The sequence below is a fragment of the Hemicordylus capensis genome, chromosome 7 (genome assembly GCF_027244095.1).
Source record: "Hemicordylus capensis ecotype Gifberg chromosome 7, rHemCap1.1.pri, whole genome shotgun sequence".
Classification (NCBI taxonomy): Eukaryota; Metazoa; Chordata; class Lepidosauria; order Squamata; family Cordylidae; genus Hemicordylus; species Hemicordylus capensis.
The window spans coordinates 25,517,384-25,538,018 of record NC_069663.1 but is presented as its reverse complement, the minus strand read 5'-3'; the positions used below and the strand labels follow the sequence as shown (position 1 = coordinate 25,538,018).

Here is a 20,635-nt window from a genome sequence, read left to right as displayed (position 1 = left end):
AATTACTACTACACAGGAACTGCCTTCTAGGAAGGGAGGCATCACTTAAAAGGATGATTGATTGATTGATTGATTAAGTGCCATCAAATCGGTGTCAACTTTTAGCAACCACATAGATAGATTCTCTCCAGGATGATCTGTCTTCAACTTGGCCTTGAAGGTCTCTCAGTGGTGCTTTCATTGCTGTTGTGATCGAGTCCATCCACCTTGCTGCTGGTTGTCTTCTTCTCTTGCCTTCAACTTTCCCCAGCATTTTTCTTAAAGGATATATAGGCCTTATTCAGATGTTATGTTGAACACACATATAGCAAGTCAGTGTACACAGGTGCAGACAAGTTACGTTGAAGACAGGTGCAGCAGTACATTTCCTATCTGTTCCATGCATTTGAGGAAGCCAGCTCATTCATACAAAAGCATGTCCATGTCCACAGACATCTGTTCACTCGTACAACATAATGTCTGAATAATGCTATTGCCTATCTTCATTCCTGAGAGCTGTGGAGAACTTTATGCATGGCACTGGTTGCCCACTCTAACCGGAGCTATTCCTGGATATATTTCCTCCCATTTTCTTTCTCAGTATTTTTCACAATATCAAGCCATTAAAATCTCCGGGATTGCTTCCAATGGTCACCTGGAGACTGATGCCAGTTCCTGGAGATTCCAAGCCAATCCTGGAGGTCATTCGACCTGGTGACTCTACCTGGCACAAGAGGCTGATGGGAAAGGAGTCTGCACAAGTGGCTCCCTCATACCCAGGGGAAGAGAGGAGGGACCAGCGGTGTGCATGGGCCAGACGCCACAGTTCAGTCTGAATCCGGACCAAACTGCAGGTCCCCGAGCCAGTCTGGTCGAACCCACCAGCTGGGCCGGTCGGGTCGCCTAACTGGCTCGAACCAGTTAGAAGCAGTTTGCAAATGAACTGCTCGAACTGCCCCAGTTTGCGGTGGACCGGTTTGCGGTCGAACCGGCCCATGCACACCCCTAGCAGGAACATCATTTCCCTTCTCTCCTCAGTCCCAGTGAGTGCAGAGCACTCAATCCCAGTGAGTGCTTAACCGCTTAGAGAGCTCTGGCTATAGAGCGGTATATAAATGTAAGTGCTAAGTGCTATTGTTAAAGAGGCCATTGTAGCTGGGGATTATGGGAGTTGCAGTCCAAACACATCTGGGGACCCGAGTTGGGAACCTCTGATCTAATGTATCAAACAAATGTCGACTTCTCTATGAGAACAGAATTCTCATATTTCACCATCCACACCAGGGTGTAGAATTAGACCAGCCTTGACAGGGAAAATAGGCTCTGAGCGTGTATGTGTGTTGTGTGTTGTGTGTGTGTGTGTGTGTGTGTGTGTGTGAGAGAGAGAGAGAGAGAGAGAGAGAGAGAGAGAGAGAGTGAGGGGGGCATTCTATTGTTGTCTCCCCTCAGCCAGCCCTTCCCAACAACTTACTTCTCTGTGACCCACCCTCTTGGGACTGGTGGCAGCCTCCAGGGCCACCCGCAGCACATTTCCGAAGGTATTACCAAGAGCTTGGAATTCCTGGGTGGATTTGTGCATAAGGGCCCCTTTTGTCCTCTCTGCACCATTTGGAGCTCCCTCCTGCTGGCCACGTGTCACCCTTGGACCGGTGGTGTTGGACTTTAGACTTGGTATTGGGGCTCTAGAGAGGGGCTGGTTGGCAAGAGGGACAGTGCCTACCCTTAGGTAGACGAAGAGGGCCATCAAAAGGCAGTGACTTGTCCATTATCTAGTTGTTTGTTGTATCTTTGGATTTATTTATTTTTAACCTCAGCCACCAAAATGTCTAATCTCTGGTTAGCAATGACAGCAGGGTGGAATATAATCCTATTCACATGTTATATTCAGCTCATGTACATCTGAGTAAAGTGTTTATTTCTATTTATAGTTCAGTTTCTATACTGCCTTTCATAAACGCCAGCCCAACGGAATTTACAAACGTTGAAATGCAATAGAACCCCATTAAAAATGAACGAAAACCTTCACATCAATTAGAAACTATAAGAACCATAATTGTATGCATGGACAAATCTGTTCTTTTCACACGTTATGTTTAATGCATGTATGGTAGACCATTTCCTATCTATTTCCTGCACTGTAGAGGACCTGTGCCCAGAGGGTTCTCTCTTAACATGCATGCATGTGCAGTCATTCCTGCAAAAAAGAAAGAAAAAGGTACATGTCTATAGCCACCTAGAGCTGGAGTGAACCAGACAAGTGACTAACCATGGTGATCCCACTAGCAAGAGAAGGATAGATTTCAACTCTTCTCTGTCTGTAAATCCAGACCAGCCCTCCTCCTAATAGATTACACAAGCATTCCATCTTTGTTAAATGGACAAACATTTACCACCCACAGCAATTAAAAGGTACATTAAACTGACATATCAAAAGATTAAGCACCTCAATAAAATCAGCCATTCTGTTTAAAAGACTCAAATAAAGTTACGAAGGCAGAACAGTTTAAACCATAAAATGAAGCCCTTAATTGACTTTAAGAAAAGGAAAGGGTTGTGGGGGGCAGGGGAGATCAGGTTGAATAATAGGGTTTTACCCAGAGTAAAATGGGCTTGAGTGAGTGTTCAGTTTGGTTAATGCTAAGATGGGTCTGACTGGATGAACTCCGAAACCCCCTCTAACCCATTAATCTATGAATGGTAATAGACTTTGCTTTAAACGCACACAAACCGCCTTTGGCTTTGCTGAAAGGTAGTTTATAAAAGCGTAGCAAACAAAACAAATATGACTGAGAAATTAGTTCCCTCCTGAGTGTCATGTTTTAAAAGGTCTCAATTCCCTATCTTGTTTTTAATACCTAGGAACATGTGCCGTGATAATAAAAGAAGGGTGCTCTTGAACATGTGCAGGGTGCTGGTTCAGCCCTGCCATAAGGCAGGGTCAGATGGCCTGTCTCAGAGAAAACAGTCTTTGGAGCGCCATTAAAGTGCAACAAATTGCCAATTGTTTGTTTTGAAGTTTTTACCATAATTGGGGGTGCCATAATTGGAATGTCTGCTTCAAGTACCAAAATGTCTTGAGCTGTCTGTGGTGCAGAGTGCCTTCTCACAAGGTAACTCCACATTAGATCAGTGTCCATTCTGGGATGCAGCTTCCAAGCTGGCTTGAATCCCAACACCCACCTCACAACCATTTATTTGTTTGTTTGTCAGTTTGTTTGTAGAAATTTGTAGAAATTAAACACTCAGGAGCATGGCTGTCTGTTTTTGTTGCTGTTATTGTTTTTGTAGGGTGGATACAAATGATTGGGCCAGGTTTCTCCCCATCAGCCATTTTTGCTTGTTTTTGTGTGTGTGAACTGGCAGCTTTTGCAGAGGCCTTTGTCCCCAGGCTCAACAAAAACCCCTGGCTCTGCCCCCTGGCCCCACCCAAAAGCCGTAGCATTCTGAACGAAAGAGCATGAGAAGAGCCTTGCTGGATCAGGCCTTCCAAGGCCCATCTAATCCAGCATTCTGTCTCCCCCAGTGGCCCACCCGATAGACACTCATTTCCTGTTTCACATGTTCTGGGGCTGAGCTCTTAAGTTTTGGGTGCTGGGCTTCTGCCGAGTCCTGGCTCCCGTGAATTTCTCCTGGTCCCGTTCATGCTGGTGTCACTCCCGGTCCTGGGTTGAGGGCTGGAGCAGAACACCGCCCCTGCCCTCTGCTCTCGGCTGAAATTTCTCTGCCCAAAGGCGGCCCTTCCATGAGGCAAGGCGAGGCGGTTGCCTCAAGGGGCAGATTAATGTCCCCTGCCGCCCCACTCTGCCTTTTTCTTCTGCTGAAAAGCGGGAGCATTTGGTGCCTTGCCTCGGGTCCAAAGACCTCTTGGGCCTCCAGTCAGTTTCTGTGCATCCCAGACCTGCCACAGCGCCGCCGCCCCCCCCCACCATCCGTTCTGCTGTAGGTGACCTTTAAAATATCAAACACCTCCCCCCCCCGGCCCTGTGGGGTGCCATGATCCTGCAAGCCAAAGCGCCGAGCAAGCAAGCTGGGAGGCAGCTTTGCCACATGCCCGTCCAGGATGTCAGACACAGCCAGCTGTCCTCCTCCGGATTAATGTCACTCACTTGTTAGGCCCCGATGGAGGAGCAGATCATGTCCTTCCTTCCTTTCCCGCTGCCTCCTGGTTTTAGTCGTCGTTGGGTTGAGCTTTCCACCCCCCCTCCCAGAAATGTTCCCTCCCCAGTAACGTTTCTTGGCCAGATTGTGCGACGGGGTGTGTGTGTGTGTGTGTGTGTGAGTGAGAGAGAGAGGAAAAAAAATATGGTGATTTACTACCAGTTACATGACTTTGGACAATCGCCGACCTCGGTTTTCCCTTCTGCAAAATGGGGAGTTGTTAGAGAAGGTCAGCTTGGTTCAGCTTTTAGCGTAGGCCCTGAGATACCTGGGTTCGCAATCCGGCTCAGTCCTGGGGTCACTGAACGGCCTCCCACAGACCATGCTTGCTTGCTTGCTTCCTCAGCCCTTCGTATTGATTTGTTCCAACTAGTCAAATCTTGGGCCGCTGGCCTCTAGCTCAAAGGCCGCCTCCTGAAGGACCCGACATCCTGGTGCATGCCCTGGTAGGTGTGCAGGGTAGTTAAAAGATGGGGGAGAGCGTTCATTCTTCATCACATGCGATGTGCTAAATAAAATGCCAGCAATGTGCCCCCTCCTGTCTCCTCTTGAATCTTCGAGCTCCAACATGACCCAAGCGAGCTGTAACCCTCCCCCTCTTCCTCCCTCTCTCTCTTTCTCACTCTCTCTGTCTGCAGAAAAGTGTCGGTAACCCTGTTGCCCTCTGCAACTCCAGATCCCACACGTGTACGGACAGATCCGGCCATGCCGACAGAAGTCTTCTCATAAAAGGATATCCAGGCAGAGACAAAGGATCTGGCTGAATTGGCAAGACCGGGAGATTCCCAGCCACTGCAAATGGGGCCCGGTCAGGACCTGCAGGCCAAGAGTAAGGTAGGTTGCTTCATCTGCGGAATTAAAGGCTGCAAGAACATTTTGCAAGAAGTCGGTATATATTTGGGAACATCTTCTTGTTGCTTTTGGGAATGTGGGCTATCCTGCCTGGAGATTATTTTAATGAAAGGCGGTATATCAACCGTCAACATTTGAATGTAAACGGAGATTGTAATTAGAATTTCCAGGGAACTCTAGAATTCCCAGCATTTTCCCTACATTCTACACACTTTGGGAGAGAACAGGAGGAGATGTCCCCTTAGCTAAGCAGGGTCTGTCCTGGTTGCCTATGAATGGGAGACTAGAACTGTGAGCACTGTAATATATTCCCCCCAGGGGATGGACCTGCTCTGGGAAGAGCATCTAGGTTCCAAGTTTCCTGTGCTGGTCTTTGAACATAATAAAGATGATTGATTGACTGATAGGTTCCAAGTCCCCTCCCTGGCAGCATTTCCAAGATAGGGCTGAGAGGGATTCCTGCCTGGAACCTTGGAGAAGCTGCTGCCAGTCTGGGTAGACAATACTGAGCTAAATAGACCAATGGTCTGACTCAGTATATGGCAGCTTCCTATGTTCCTAACTGACCATTTGGCAAGGAGAGCTAAGCCAAAGCGTCCAAACGGCTAGCTGGATCCCTCCACTGTGTCCTGTCGTCTTTGGATGGCGTCTTTTGGTGTAACCCAGGGGGCCCTACCTGTGGCTCCCTGACTATTTATCAAGCCTCCGCAAAGCTGTAGATGAGACCAAATACACTGCACAGCAACCCTGCCGCCATGCAAAGAAGGTGACCACACCCACAGCACAGTGCATGGTGGGCTCCTTGAAGGGAAGCAGAACCTTCTTGAGCCTCCGCATTGGTTTGTTTCTTTGTTTGTTTATACATTTATATCCTGCTCTTCCTCCAAGGAGTCCAGAGTGGTTGTGTTTAAAGAAATAAAATAAATACACCCTGCGAGGTAGGTTAGGCTGAGAGAGAAGTGACTGGCCCAGAGTCACCCAGTGAATTGCATGGCTGAACAGGGATTTGAAGTATCCCTGGTCCTAGTCCAACACACTAACCATTATACCACACACAGAGAGGGTTGCCACATGCAGATGGTGAAAAAAGTCGATATCCCCCCAAAAGTGGAAATAGAGGAGATTTTTAACACAGTCTCCATTTTGCATAAAATTTGCATGTTTATTGGTAGGATATTTGCATATTTTGATAAGAATTGGATAATTTGAAAATAAATACAGCTCACTATTGCGAAGCTGATGACCAGGTGAGCTGTAGGTGCAGAGTTTTCAAGGCAGATGCTTCTTAACCACTTAACCTGGTTAGGTTTGGTTTAGCACACACACACAGCCCTCTGTCCTCCTCCCCTGGAGTCACCCAGCCAGGCTAGCAACCCCCTCGAGGCAGGGCAGACAGCTAGCTAGCGGGCCAGCCTCTTTGCATGCATCCCACTTGCTGGCCGTTCTCTCTGCCTACAAACCTTTATATACGGCTTTTCAACAGAAAGTTTCACAGTGGTCTCCATAGAAAAATAAACAAGCAGATGTTCCCTGCCCTGTCCCCAAAGGGCTCACAACCTAAAAAGAAATAAATGCAAGGTAACACCAGCATCAGCCACTGGAAGGATGCTGTGCAGGGGTTGAAAAGGGCTAGTTGCTCTCCCCAGGATATTCACCACTTTAGAAGTTGCCTTTTTACTCCGTTAGCAGGTGTAGCTGCCAACTGATTAAAGTGAGTTAGCTAACTTCTCACTACCGCTGCCACCCCCACATGAAGGAAGAAAGCTGCACCTGCCAGGCCCACCTATCATCGCTCTGGCAACACGTGATTTTCTGCAACCTGCCGCTGAAGCAGAACCTCCGCTCTGGCTTCCGGGATGGTCAGTAGGATGCCAGCAGGGGAAGGAGTGTAAGAACACAAGAACAGCCCTGCTGGACCAGGCCCAAGAAGGCCCATCTCGTCCAGCATCCTGTTTCAGAGAGTGGCCCACCAGATGCCCCTGAGAAGCCCACAAGGGCAAGAGGTGTGTGCATGCCCTCTCTCCTGCTGTGGCTCCCCTGCATCCGATATTGAGAGTCATCTTGCCTCTGAGGCTGGAGGTGGCCTATAGACACGAGTAGCCCATGGCTAGACCTGTCCCCCGTGAATTTCTCTAAGCCCCTTTTAAAGCCATCCAGGCTGTTGGCTGTCAGGAGCCAGAGGACGAGAGAAACTGCTCATGGGAGCAAAGTGTTCTGAGCGAACAAAATGTTCCAGCTGCTCCCCAGAACTTCAGACACCACAACATATGCAGAAGGTGGGGGAAAGTCCCCCAAATAGTCTCTATTCCTCCCAATGCAAAAAAGGTCATTTGGTCCCACAAATAGTTGCATGTCCTCTCTAAAAGTCCCTAGCCGCCAACCCTGCACACAGAGCACTGGGAAGTGTGGTACTTTCCCCACAGAGCTCTATGGGGGGAACACTGGGAAGAGTCACACAGAACTCTTTTCTGATATTTTCCAGGTGAGAGTTCTCACAGAGATCACAGATCCCTTTATGGATCGAATGTTCCTATGGGAGTAGAGAAGAGGAAGCCCTTAAAGCATAAGGTAAATGAGTGTCTCTGCATTTCTCCCCTCCCTACTGAACAAAAGTAGGGGGTGGTATGCAGATGTGAGAACTCATACAATTAATCTACTAAGATGCCTTTAACTGGGTGTCAGCCCTCATGATATAGGAACAAATTAAATCAATCTCTCTCTCTCTCTCTCTGAAGGAGCATGGGGCAAAAGCCCTCTCATAGCAGCAGCTTTCCCTTTATGTAAAAGTTGGAGGTGGGTGGTGTTTAATCAGTCCTGAACTGAAGTCTTGGGGCTTTGGGGTGAATTGGCAGGGGGAAGTGCTTATCTTCCAAAATGTTGATTTCGTCATGAAGCTCTGTTAACAGACAATGGGCTGTGTGTGCTTATCAGTAGCCCCCTGCCATGCACAATTGCCTCGGTGAGTGGCCTCCTAATTAGATGGGGAAAGAAACAATGCTCTCTCCCCCCCCACCCCTCAGGGGGAGGCCTCTGCGGAGAGATTTGAATTAGTTATAGAAACATAAGTTGTGGCGAGGCCTTAGAAATCCATACAGGTTGGGAGAAGCTTCCTGCTGAGTGGGGCAGTCAAGCCACATAGCTTCAAGCAGGGACCACTTGGCAACTCCAGGTAGCTCCTGGAAGTAAATTCAGCAGGCACAGGCCCAGTAAGTTTTGCTTTGAACCAAGCAATAGCCACATCAATTACACATCCGTTAGTTTTGCCCTGTGATCAAGCTGTACATGAACGACAAACATGGGTGACTTTTAAAAAAATTTCTACCTTTTTGTACAAAACTGCCTTCATTCTTGGAGCAAACCATGCATGCCCTCACTGTTTATGCATCTTGAAGACTACAATACCCATGATGTAATGTGACAATGAGCAAAAGATGCCTTCGACTTTAATCAAGACTTGACCAGACTGAAGGGATGGCAGCCCCCAGATTCACGCTTTCCTTCGGAATCCCAAAAGTTAAAATTGTACCACGGCTTTGGAAAGGGGATTTTTGGTTCTTTAATTCTGAGAGGCCTTTTGAGGTAGAAAGGAAGGGAATAATACTACTGTAGTAGTAGTAGTAGTAGTAGTAGCAGAAGTACAAATGATAACAATGCTCATGAGTGCTTGTTGGGTGTTCAAAACACTTCCTATACACATTATGGTCCCTGAGCATGGTCTAAGGACACACACAGTACAGCAGGCGTAGGCAACCTTCCCTCTCCAGATGCTGTTGGACTACAACTCCCATCATTCCCATCCACAATAAATGGCTGGAGAGGCAGTGTTGCCTATTCCTGCAATACAGCCACCTTGCTGAGGCAAAGCAAGTCTCGGAGTGCCTGGACGATGGGAGACCCATATGCCATGTTTGCATGCACAAGGCCCCACGTTCAATCCCTGGCAGCATCTCCAGGTAGAGTTGGGAAAGACTCCTGCTGCCTGGAACCTTGGAGAAGCTGCTGCCAGTCAGTGTAGACATTACTGCGCAAGATAGACTAATGGTCTGACTCGGCATGAGGCGGCTTCCTATTATCTCAGTGATTCTTATAGTAGCCCTATAAGGTAGGATCAGTATAATTAACCCCATTTTGCAGATGAGAGACTGAAGCTGTTGAGAGCATAGCTGCTTCCCAAAAACAATGTTGTGTCCACGGCCAAGGTGACGTTGGATTAGAGATCTCCTGGTTCCCAGTTGTCTTGATACCTGCTACTCCACATTAGCTGTATGTCTAGAATAAAACAAAACATGCAAAAATCAGGATAATGTTTTCCAATAAAATGGACAGCTGGCAACTGTAACGGTTGCCTTTGCTTGTCCTCAGCCTTGGCTATGCCCTGGGGATTTGGCAAGGAGGGCGGAGTGGGGAAGAGAGGGAGAAGATGAGTTTAAAAGCGAATAAAATTAATAACAGCTTTGCTGATGTCTCGCTGGGATAATGGGAGAGCCCAACCCAGCAATAAACAAGGCAGCTGGCATTACTTTTGGGAGGGGATGGAAGAGGAACAACATGTGGAGCGGGCCAAATTGTGTGTCTCATCCCTTTCACTGAGCATTCCAGTTTAGATCCAGGTGACCCTGATGGCAGCTATGCCTTCAAGGTCACAGTGAAGGTGTGATGCCCCGCTTGTGCCCATTGAAACCACTGTCCAGTAGTCAGGCAGCCAAACTACAGGGTTGCAAACTATAGGGTTGCAACACAGAAAAGAGCCAGAAACAGAACCTGGACCTGTTCTTGTGCCTTTGACAGCCATTTAGACTTCAGAAATTTGCAAGTGAAGCTTTTCAAGACATTGAGAAATGCGCTATGATCAGCCACTGATCTCTGCTCATCCAGCTGCTACTTAAGGCCCGAGAACTGTTAAAAAAAAAAAAAAGAGGTTTGCAACTCTAAGGTAAAAACTGCCCCACTGGGATCAGTCCAAAGATCTAGCATTTAACAGGAGCATTTCCTCTCCCCCTGCTAAACGGAAGAGGGACACCACTCTGAAAGGTACTTCTCAGCTGAGTTATCAGGGATTCTGTTGCATAAAAGCCTGTATTACAAGAGTAATGGTTGTAGCTACTTTTAAATGCCTCTGAATCATTATAGGAATGTTATCGAAAGCAGCTCGTCTCTCCCCCAATTCTATCCTCGCCTTTTGTTTTATAGAAACAGATTCATGTCTTTGGCATTATTGCTTAGGGTATAAGCCAACTGAACTGTTTACAATAGTCGCTCAGTGTGCAGCAGCAGAGAGTGGGCCAGAAAAATAGGTGCTTCTGAGAAATAATCACATGTGGTCTGAATCCCTGGGTGGGAGGAGCGATGGATGAACAGAGATCAGTGGCTGATCATAGCTCATTTCTCCTAATGTCTTGAAAAGCTTCACTTGCAGATTTCTGAAGTCCGAATGGCTGTCAAAGACACAAGAATATGGCCAGGTTCCGTTTCTGGCTCTTTACTGTGTTGACTTAGAGTGCTGGACTAGGAGACACGAGTTCAAATCCCCCTTCAGCCATGAGACTTGCTGGGTGACTCTGGGCCAGTCACTTCTCTCTCAGCCTAACCTACTTCACAGGGTTGTTGTGAGGAGAAACCTAAGTGTGTAGTACTGGGCTCCTTGGAGGAAGAGCGGGATATAAAATGTAAATAATAATAAATACTAATAATTCCCTAAATGTCATCTCGGATCATGGTTATACTTAGGTGGCTTGCCATACCCGTGTTCTTATGCTATGAGGCTTCATTTTCCATCTGACAACCAGCTGACGGAGGCGATGAGAGGAGAGGAGAGCTGGTATTGTGTTAGCAAGCATGACTTATCCCCCTAGCTAAGCAGGATCTGCCCTGGTTGCATTTGAATGGGACACCACATGTGAGCACTGGAAGGTATTCCCCTCAGGGGATGGAGCCGCTCTGGGAAGAGCAGAAGGTTTCAAGTTCCCTCTCTGTGGCTTCTTCAAGATAGGGCTGAGAGAGATTCCTGCCTGCAACCTTGGAGAAGCTGCTGCCAGTCTGTGTAGAGTCAGACAATACTGAGCAAGATAGACATTGGTCTGACTCAGTATATGGCAGCTTCCGAAGTTCCTAAGATGCTACCCAGGATGCATTGCTTTGGATTCCTTGACGGAGGGCTGTTTCTGAACCTGTCGAAGCAGGTCCACCATGTTGGTCTTTCCATGCCTGCTTGTTCCCAGTTTAGAACACAAACCACAGGGTTTGGTTTGTCAGGAAAGGGCCCCGCGGAACAAGGGAGGTGAACTTTGACAGAAAGTCCTTCCCCAGTAATCCTTGCAAATCTCTGGCGCTCCACGGGACATGTGACCTGTCATGGGGGAACAAGGAGCCAGACAGAGAACAAAGGAAGGGATTTGAGTTCCTGGCAAGAGGGGGAGAAAGTCCCTGAATCACTGTGTTACATAAAGGGGGAGAAGGGGCCCTACACCCAAGAAGTCCAGTGGGTTATAATGCTGAGTTTGCCTGCACACAAGCCTTCCCTCCGGGCTCCACTTCCTTGGTTCTCTGGCTCTTGACACAGGCCCTTAGAGATGCTCGTAGGAAACGGATTCACAAGGACTGGTGGTTATCCCAGGGGAAGGTTGCTACAGAGAGAAGCCACTGGGAAGACGAAGGAGTAACAGAATGGAAATACATAATATGACCAACCCCGTTAAAACCTGAGTTTCTCTGCAAGTGCACTGTAGTAATAACCATCACAACAAATGGATCCTTTTACCATCCTGCACAGCGGTTTTCACCGACTCCCTCTAGCCAAGCCTACCTCACAGGGTTGTATTGGGAAGACAAACATAGAACAATCCTATGTACACTGCCCTGTACGCCTTAGAGGTGACCTTCAGCAATCCTCTTGAATGACACCCAATGACCAACTAGTCGAATATCCTCTTTCATCCAGTTTCTCCTTTTTCCGCTTTATTTATACATTTAATATCTTGGCCTTATTTCATAATCGGATTGAAGGCAGCCTCCATGGGGGTCTCAAGAGGTCATCTAGACACTTACTAGTCCCAGACCTGCTTAACTTCAGCAAGGTGGGCCGCATGGCCCGTGACTACTCAGATGCAGCCTGTTCAGTCCAGCCAGACGTCTGCCCTAGCTGCTCGGAAGAGCCTCCCATGATGGAAGCCCTATAGACCATCCTCCCAGACTGTCCCAGTGTTGTTCCCAGCACACAGCCCAGTTATTGGTACCAGTTCAGTAGAGTCCACAGTGACAGGCACTTGCTCTGCAAGGTTGTAGACCAAAAGAGATCATTCCCAGCCCTACCTGAAGGTGCCAGGGATTTAACCTGGGACTTTCTGTATGCAAAGCGTGCGCTCTACTAGATGCTGCTCCAGCCCCTTCTCACTAACCACAGCAGACACCCCCCCACACACACTTTTTCTCCTAATAGGAGGGCCTTTTGCATGTTAGCAGATAGTTATGCTGTGTGTTCATCCCTTGCACCCAGCAGGTTCGCCCATGACAGGAAGCCAGACATGTCAATGGCCCAACCTCCCTAAAAAACAGCCACATTAGAAACTAAGTATTTGATTCGCACTTGGGTGGGTGAAACAGATGCGCATCCATCTCTTTGCCTTTCCGGTGTAAGTCCAGCATCACACCTGAGTGGTACCGAAATCTGAAGGAGGAGCATCTGGATGTCTTCCTTTGCATACTTCCACACCTTTCTAGGACCAGGGTTCGTGAGTGTTGCTTCCTGGGACCAGCTTTCCTTGTAATAGGGAATCCCAGATGTTGTTGACTACAACTCCCAGCACCCCCAGCTGCAATGGCCTTTGGCCAACATCTGGACACTGCCACGAACCCCAGAAAACCTCCCTGGTCCCCTGACCTCTCCAAGCTCAGCAAACTTTAACTCCTTCACTGAGCCTTTTTTTTTTTTTTTTGCAAAAGTACCAAGAGCTGCCACTTAAAACTGACTCTTGTTTTCTCTTCTGTTTTCCTTGTTTTCATCTGGCTTTTTGGAGAATGGGTGGGAGGAAGGAGGTGTTAATTGGAAGCCTGCAGTGGGGGTAGGTGTGAGGGGAGTGTCTGTTTGCCCGTAGAATTAGCCCACCTCAACTTCCCTGCTGATTGTGTTGATTCTAATTAATGATGAAGGAGGAAAAAGCACAGTGAGAAATACTGGAGTGTGTTTTGGGATCTCTGTTAAGTGGGTTGTCTTAGAGGAGTGATGCCCAGACTTCAGGGAAATAGCCATGATGCCCAGGGCAGCAAAAAATGGCATGTCTAACAAACTGATTTACAGCAGATTTATTGGTGTTTGCCTTGTTATGGAAGGGCTGCAAACACTTTCTTTTTGTGGTCTGCTCTTGCAGGGATTTCCCCTTAGAGCTAGAATTCTCAAACTTGGGTCCCCAGATGTTGGTGGACTCCAAATCCCCACCCCCATCCTCATCCTCCTCATCCTTCTCCTTTGTACATGGGAGTTGTAGCCCAACAACATCTGGAGTATCAAGTCTGAGAACCCCTGACTTAGAGGGAAGTTTTTGATTGGCTGAGGTATGGCCATTTTGTTTAGTTGACTTGTTGTTTAGTTATTCCTCTCAGCACTAGAACCAAGGGTCATCCCATGAAACTGATTGCCAGGATTTTTAGAGCCAAGAAAAGGAAGGACTTTTTCACACGGCACATAATTAATCTATGGAGTTCTCTGCCATGGGATGTGGTGATGGCCACTAGCTTGGCTTTAAGAGGGGCTTAGACAAATTCGTGGAAGACAGGTCTATCAATGGCTACTAGTCTGGTGGCTATAGGCCAGCCTCAGAGGCAAGATAACCTCTGAATCCCAGTTGCAGGGGAGCAACATCAGGAGAGAGGGCATGACCTCAGCTCTTGCCTGTGGGCTTCTAGGAGGCATCTGGTAGGCTACTGCGTGAAACAGGATGCTGGACTAGATGGGCCTTCTTGGGTCTGATCCAGCAGGGCTGCTCTTATGTTATAAGTGTGGTTGAACGCATGTTGGAAAATGGCATGCAGATCTTAAAACAAATAGACAGTGGACATGAAATGTGTGTCGCTTTCCCACAAACCATTAATAGCAGATCACAATATACTAGGGACAGTAATAACAATTAAGTAGCTCCTGTTGTCTGTCTTTAGCTTCAGGGAATGTCCATGGAGACACCTAGGGAACACTCTGTTAGAAATGCTAAAGCTGCAATCCTGTGTCCACTTACCTGGAAGTGTCCCATTGAACCCAGCGGGCATATGGCCCAGGAAAGTCTCCAGGCAGCAAAATTTGCAGCATCCAGCTGTGTGATCTGACAAATTGACACAACTCTAAACATCAAGCTTGAAATGTAGGGGGACATCTGAGGACCCCAGAGATACAAAGGGCATTGAGCTTCTTGACTAGGGGGAAACAGGCGAACAAAAGGATCTGTTCTTCTCTCCCTCTCCACAAATGCCCTTGTCAAGCCGGGGGAGTTTGGCCCGTTGTTTTCTAATATTTATTTTGCAATGCGCACCTGCCTCCACCCCCATGGTTTGTTTCTCTCCCTTTTTTTTCCTTTTTCTTTCCCCTTTTCCTTTTTTTCCAATTTCCTGCTAAGCCTGTTGGACAAATTAAATTGTAAGTGTATAATTGTGGGCAGCCTATCTGTGTGTTGTGCGGTTGCTGTGAAGATTGGGAGTTGGATTAAGCTCTTCTGGAAATCCATTTTCATCTGAGTTTTTAATACCTTTGGACCTGCTGGCTTAGGATCCGGGTCTGGCTGCTAGTTCCCCACTGCCGCTTTACGCGGTAATTGAAATGTGTGTTTGGGATAAGGGCTACCATAATTCCAGGATTACGAGCTCCCTCCTGACTCTGTGTGTGTGTGTGTGTGTGTGTGTGTGTGTGTGTGTGTGTGTGTGTGTGAGAGAGAGAGAGAGAGAGAGAGAGAGAGAGAGAGAGAATTGGCATAGCAGAAGAGTATATGCACATTGCAGTTTTGTTTGTTTATTTATTTATTTAAGAACATAAGAACAGCCCTGTTGGATCAGGCCCAAGGAGGCCCATCTAGTCCAGCATCCCGTTTCGCACAGTGGCCCACCAGATGCCGCTGGAAGCCACAGGCAGGAGTTGAGGGCATGCCCTCCCTCCTGCTGTGACTCCCCCCCCGCAACTGGGACTCAGAGGTACTCAATTGGTTTGTTTATTATTTATTTATTAATCAGATTTGTACACCGCCCCAAACTTTCATCTCTGGGCAGTTAACAATAGCATAAAACAAGTTGAAATCTATGCAGAAACTTTAAAAAATTTCACAATTTAAAAATCACCCACAAATTAAACCCTTAAAATTTTAAAGAACTGAAAAAGCTTGGGTGAAGAGGTGGGTTTTCAAATGCTTTCTAAAAACTGTCAGAGATGGGGAAGATCCTCTCTCAGTCGGGAGTGCATTCCACAGTCTCGGGGCAGCAACCGAGAAAGCCCCATCCCCATGTGGCCACCAGCCGAGCTGGGTCTCATGTGCTCAAGGCACTTCCAGAAATCCTCACAACCACCCTGTAAGGAAGGACGGTGTTATTGCAGATAGGGGTGGCTGAATCTTGGAGAACAGCGCCTAAGGCCACTTCATGAGTTCATGGCTGTGGCGAGATTTAAACCAGAGACTTCCCCGCTCACTTTCACAATAGGTTTTGCCCAGCTCTTTAAAGAAAGGGCTCTCAAACTATGAAATGTGCTGTGGATGGAGTGGACCTGGAAGCTGCCACCAGTCCCAAGAGGGTCACAGAGAAGCAAGGGGAGAGGAGAGCTGGTCTTGGGGTAGCCAGCCTGACTTGTCCCCTTAGCTAAGCAGGGTCTGCCCTGGTTGCATGCGAATGGGAGACTTGATGTGTGAACATTGGTTCAACCAGACCTCTCTCGCATCCCCCCACCCCCGAGTTGAAGGCAAATGTTCATGTAGTAGCAGTTAGATTTATTAGGGTCATTGGCCAGCAAAAGAAACATACATAAAATATCAAAACATACACTGCTGTCCTAAGTACAGAATCCTCATGAACATACTCTGTCAGCCTTCACTCCCGAAATGAATACAAGCTCTGTGGTCAGCTCTTATCAGGTGCTATAGGCTACAGAGCAAAATTTAGCCACTTTATGAAATATAACTGGATTCTGTTCAGGTTTGACAGTAAAGAGCTATAGGTTATTCTTTGTCTGACAAACCACTGGCAGAGGGCAAGTGAACATCTTTTGTTTTCAAAATTAGCATTTCTAAGAAGAGCTATTTGGAAATAAATAGGGCCTGCAATTTCAAAACAAAAACCACCCAGGCCAGTCATAAAAGGAATGCAAAAGTGGGTATCAGGCTTCCTGTGCCTTCGATAACCGACAGGGGTGAACTGACTTCCATCTTGTATGTTTGGCATTTCTCCCCAGACTCCTCCTGGTCCAGGATGTGTGTTTAAATACTCAAAGCAAGATGGCCTCAAACTTGAGTCCCCAGAAACTGTTGGATTACAACGCCCATTATCTCTAGTGACAATGGCCAAATATCACTGTGGCTAGGGATGACAAGAGTTGTAGTGCAGCAACATCTGGGGATTCCAAAGTTCGAAAACCTCTGGGTTGAAGGCTAAACACCCCTTTGCCCTGGACTGATGTTTCACTTCTCATGATCCCCTCTCCTCTGGCAGTTGCTGCTTACGATGTAAAAAGTAAACCAGCGGGGTGGTCCTGTGCATTGAAACATAAAATTTGACCCCAAGTCAGATCCTTGGTCCACCCGGCCCAATTTTGTCTACTCTGACTTCTAGCAGCCGGTCTCAAGGTCTTGGGCCGAGGAAGGTCTTTCTCTTTCCTTGCCCTGCATGTGCTTTATTTAGCACTGGAGCTGGGTGCCAGCCCTTCCCCAGCGCGGTGGATCAAACCACAGTCCACATGGACCACGTCTTCCAGCAAGAATCCTAGCACTCAGCAGGCGCCAAATCCTCTACCCATCCCTAAGAGACGGTTTCTCTGCAGAAAAGCTGCCCTTGCCAAATTATCTCTTCCGCAACCCCGAAAGACACAGGAGACCCGAGAGACTCTCGGTTCTGCACCCTAACGCAAATTCTGGCCCGCTGTTCATCCTCCCCCCCCCCGAAACCTCTTCCCCGTAGCAGTGGCCTGTGTACATCCTTCAAGCGCTTGCTTTCCCTCCACCATACGGTCCCTCCCTAATCCGTCCCCTGTTCTATTCTAGGGCTGGGATTTTCAATTAAGGATACTTACCATGTCCCCCTGCCACCCCCTCCTCCCTCTGCCATTTCCCTAATGAGGGGTGGCTGGTGGTAAATTAATTGTCCTGACAGTGTGACCCTAATCCGCCTGCGAATTATAATTATAAGGGGCGTGTGTGTGTGTGCGCGCGCGCGCAGGCCGAGGAAAAGACCTTGGTTATTTCCAGACTGCTGCTTTGTAATTAACTAGCACGTGGATCATTAGGCCAAGGATTACAAGAGCCTTTTATTTATTTCCTTTTGACTCATTAATTCCCCCCCCCCCAACTTGGGGTAATTAAATAGTTCCCTGCATGCCGTTCCTTTAAAAAGTCCATGGCTGCTGTTGCCGCTATCCAGCCTAATTGTTCTCCCGCCCCTCCGAGCAATGGATCCTGGCCACTCTGTTTGGCCATTCCCCAGTGGAGAATTAATGTTAATTAAAAGTGCATTGTTTTCAACGCTTCCTGGATTACCGTCCATGGAATATTCCTTTCCCTGGCCTCATTTTAAGTGTATTAGCTCAAGGGGACAGTGTGAGCAAGTGTCCAGTTACGAAATGGACTATGATGCAGCTCAGGTCAGGAAACTCGTGGGTTCCTCCCTAGATGACAGCAGCATCCAAGGACCTCTGTGTGTGTGTGTGTGTGTACTGTGAACGGAACATTCATCTCCCCAAACGTCATCCTCTTCAAAGGGGTCCATTTGTGCAGTCAGCGATCAGTCACAAAGCACACAGAAATCAAGGGTGTAGAAAAAGTGGAGTAGATGCATGTCTGAACCATACCACAATCTGCGGCACAGTTTACTATACTTTAGCTGGAAGAGAGCTGGTCTTGTGGTAGCAAGCATGTCTTGTCCCCTTAGCTAAGCAGGGTCCACCCTGGTTGCATATGAATGCATATGACTAGAAGTGTGAGCCTTGTAAGATCTTCCCCTCAGGGGATGGAGCCGCTCTGGGAATAGCATCTAGGTTCCACGTTCCCTCTCTAGCAGCATCTCCAAGACAGGGCTGAGAGAGATTCCTGCCTGCAGCTTTGGAGAAGCCGCTGCCAGTCTGGGAAGACAATACTGAGCTAGATAGACCAATGATCTGACAGTACAAGGCAGCTTCCTATGTTCCATGGGAGGAGGCGTTTAGTACATGCTGTGAAGTTGCCTTTTCAGAGCCCTACGGCTTTGCAGGGGTAAGCAGAAGGGTGGTCAAGTCAGATTTCTGATGGACCACCCAGGAAAGGGGTGGGCAACCCGGGCTCTCCAGCTGCTGTTGAACTACAACTTCCATCATCGCCAGCCATGTGAGTTGCAGTTCAACAGCAGCTGGAGAGAGCTAGGGATTCTGGGAGTTGTAGTCAACAACATCTGGGAATCCCTGATGGAGGGAACACTATTGCCTACCCTTGACTAGAACCTGGAAGTTGCTGAAATACTGGACTGGTTGGATCTTAGTCTAACTCAAAAAGACTTTTTATGGTTTTAAGCTAGAGGGCATACTCGGGATAATGTCACCCAGATCCGTTATGAATTAAAGCCGTTTTGTGCGAAACGGAGGGGAGTGATTGGCTTGAGCCCACTGACCCCACTCAGCCTTCATGCCTCCAAAGCTTCCGTTTGCATGGATCATAGGGTGCACACATCCAGACTTCTGTCAGGACTGCTGGAGGCAGTGACTGGCTAGCAAGAGTACACTCTGCATATGATCAGGGACCCTATCTTTTTCTGGAATGTGTAGCAAGGCATAAAAAAAGATCTAGCTAATCTATTACAAAAAGAGATGTTGGCTCTAAGGCCCAATACCAGATTCTGACATAGATTTTGGGACCTATCCCAGTGCAGCCCCAGCTGAAATTAATTTATCATTACTATTATTTCTGTCAGCAGCCATGTTTAATGTGTTCAGCCTTCGGGCATCAGCCTGTGCTGAGAGGATATTTTATGGTTCTTGCTTGTTAGTTGCTCTGCTGCCTTAAAAAGTAAATATTTCAAATAAACAAATAATATTGATATATCAATGTATCGCCATACCCACAGAGATCACGGAGTTTTACACAGAGATCTAACTTGTGCAGTGCCTTGGTTCTGCTGCTGCTCTGGTTGAAGATGTGCACTGTGGGTTGTGTGCAAAGTCTGGCCCTCGGAGCGTAATCCGAATCGTGAGAACGGCCTCCTGTGTCAAAGCTCGCATTTGCAACCATCTGGGCTAGTTGCCTGGTTCCTTTTACAAAATTGGAAGCTGCAAAGAATACTAAGCAGGGGCGTAGCAAGGTTGGAGGGGGCCCAGAGACAAGATTTTAAAATGGACCCCTCGCTGATACACACACACAAACACACTTCACAATAGATCGTGCACTCACACTCACATCCCCATTATGAATACGGGGAATATCCGGTTCACATTGAATCTAGTTTTTTTACTCTCTGCTCCTGCCGATCTCCAAGAGACTCAACATAATTCATAGCGGGGAGCAACATGGGCGGGTGGGGGGTCATGTGATGTGCCTCTGGGGGGCCCCTCGAGGCAGTGGGGCCCCAAGACGACTGCCTCCCCTTGCCTAATGGTAGTTACGCCCCTGATACTAAGTTAGTCGATCTGCATGGTGCACTTTCAGAACAGATCAGTGGAATGTCACAGGCAGTTGCCTGGGTGCAAAGCTCAAATATCCAAACTGGGAGAGGTGCAGAAGGAGATTCAAAGAAGCCCAGAGGATCTCTAGCTCAGTGGCAGAGCACATAGGTTGCCCAGAAAAGTCCCACATCCCGTCTTTGGCATAACCAGTGAAAGGCATCATGGGTAGCAAGGATTAGAAAGACCCCAGCCTCGGACCTCAGAGAGCTGCTGACAGTCAGCGTAGCCAATACCCACCAAGTTGGACTAACAACATAACTCTGATAGGCAGCTCTTTATGTCCTTTGGGGGGAAATTGGTACTTTTTCATCTCTGCCGCCCTGGCCCCAGCTATGCCAAAAGCAGAAAGCTTGCTGTCCTCCTGAAACTGTCCCCCCTCAGAGGTCTGGGAAGAACTTCATGGGTGGAAGCCACTGCTGCCTGTGATAGGTAGAGATAAAATGTGCTGTCAAAGTGCATCTGTTTTCCACATACAGGTATAAGTGGGCATGTGCTTTGGATAGCCATACCTTCCAGCACTTCACAAGTGAAGACCGGGTCCTTCTTGTCTGCTTGGAACCAGTGTTAGGGACATAGGGACATACGATGCTGCCACATACTGAGTCAGACCATTGGTCTATCTAGCTCAGTATTGTCTTCACAGACTGGCAGTGGCTTCTCCAAGGTTGCAGGCAGGAGTCTCTCTCAGCCCTGCCAGGGAGGGAACCTGGAACCTTCTGCTCTTCCCCTTCTGCTCTTCTCCATCCCCTGAGGGGACTATATCTTCCAGTGCTCACACATCACGTC

General features: G+C 47.9%; 1 protein-coding gene across 2 annotated transcripts in view; it reads left to right on the top strand.

Annotated features, from left to right (window-relative positions):
* The first annotated feature begins 4,709 nt into the window (after positions 1-4,709).
* LOC128332608 (homeobox protein otx5) overlaps positions 4,710-20,635 on the top strand; it is a 42,681-nt gene continuing 26,755 nt past the window's right edge. The window contains exons 1-2 of one of the 2 annotated variants that reach the window (XM_053267095.1): positions 4,710-4,971; positions 7,472-7,557. The gene's annotated coding sequence lies outside the window, so the exon portion shown is untranslated. The remainder of the gene's footprint in view (positions 4,972-7,471; positions 7,558-20,635) is intronic. The other variant, XM_053267096.1, reaches the window with a different exon arrangement.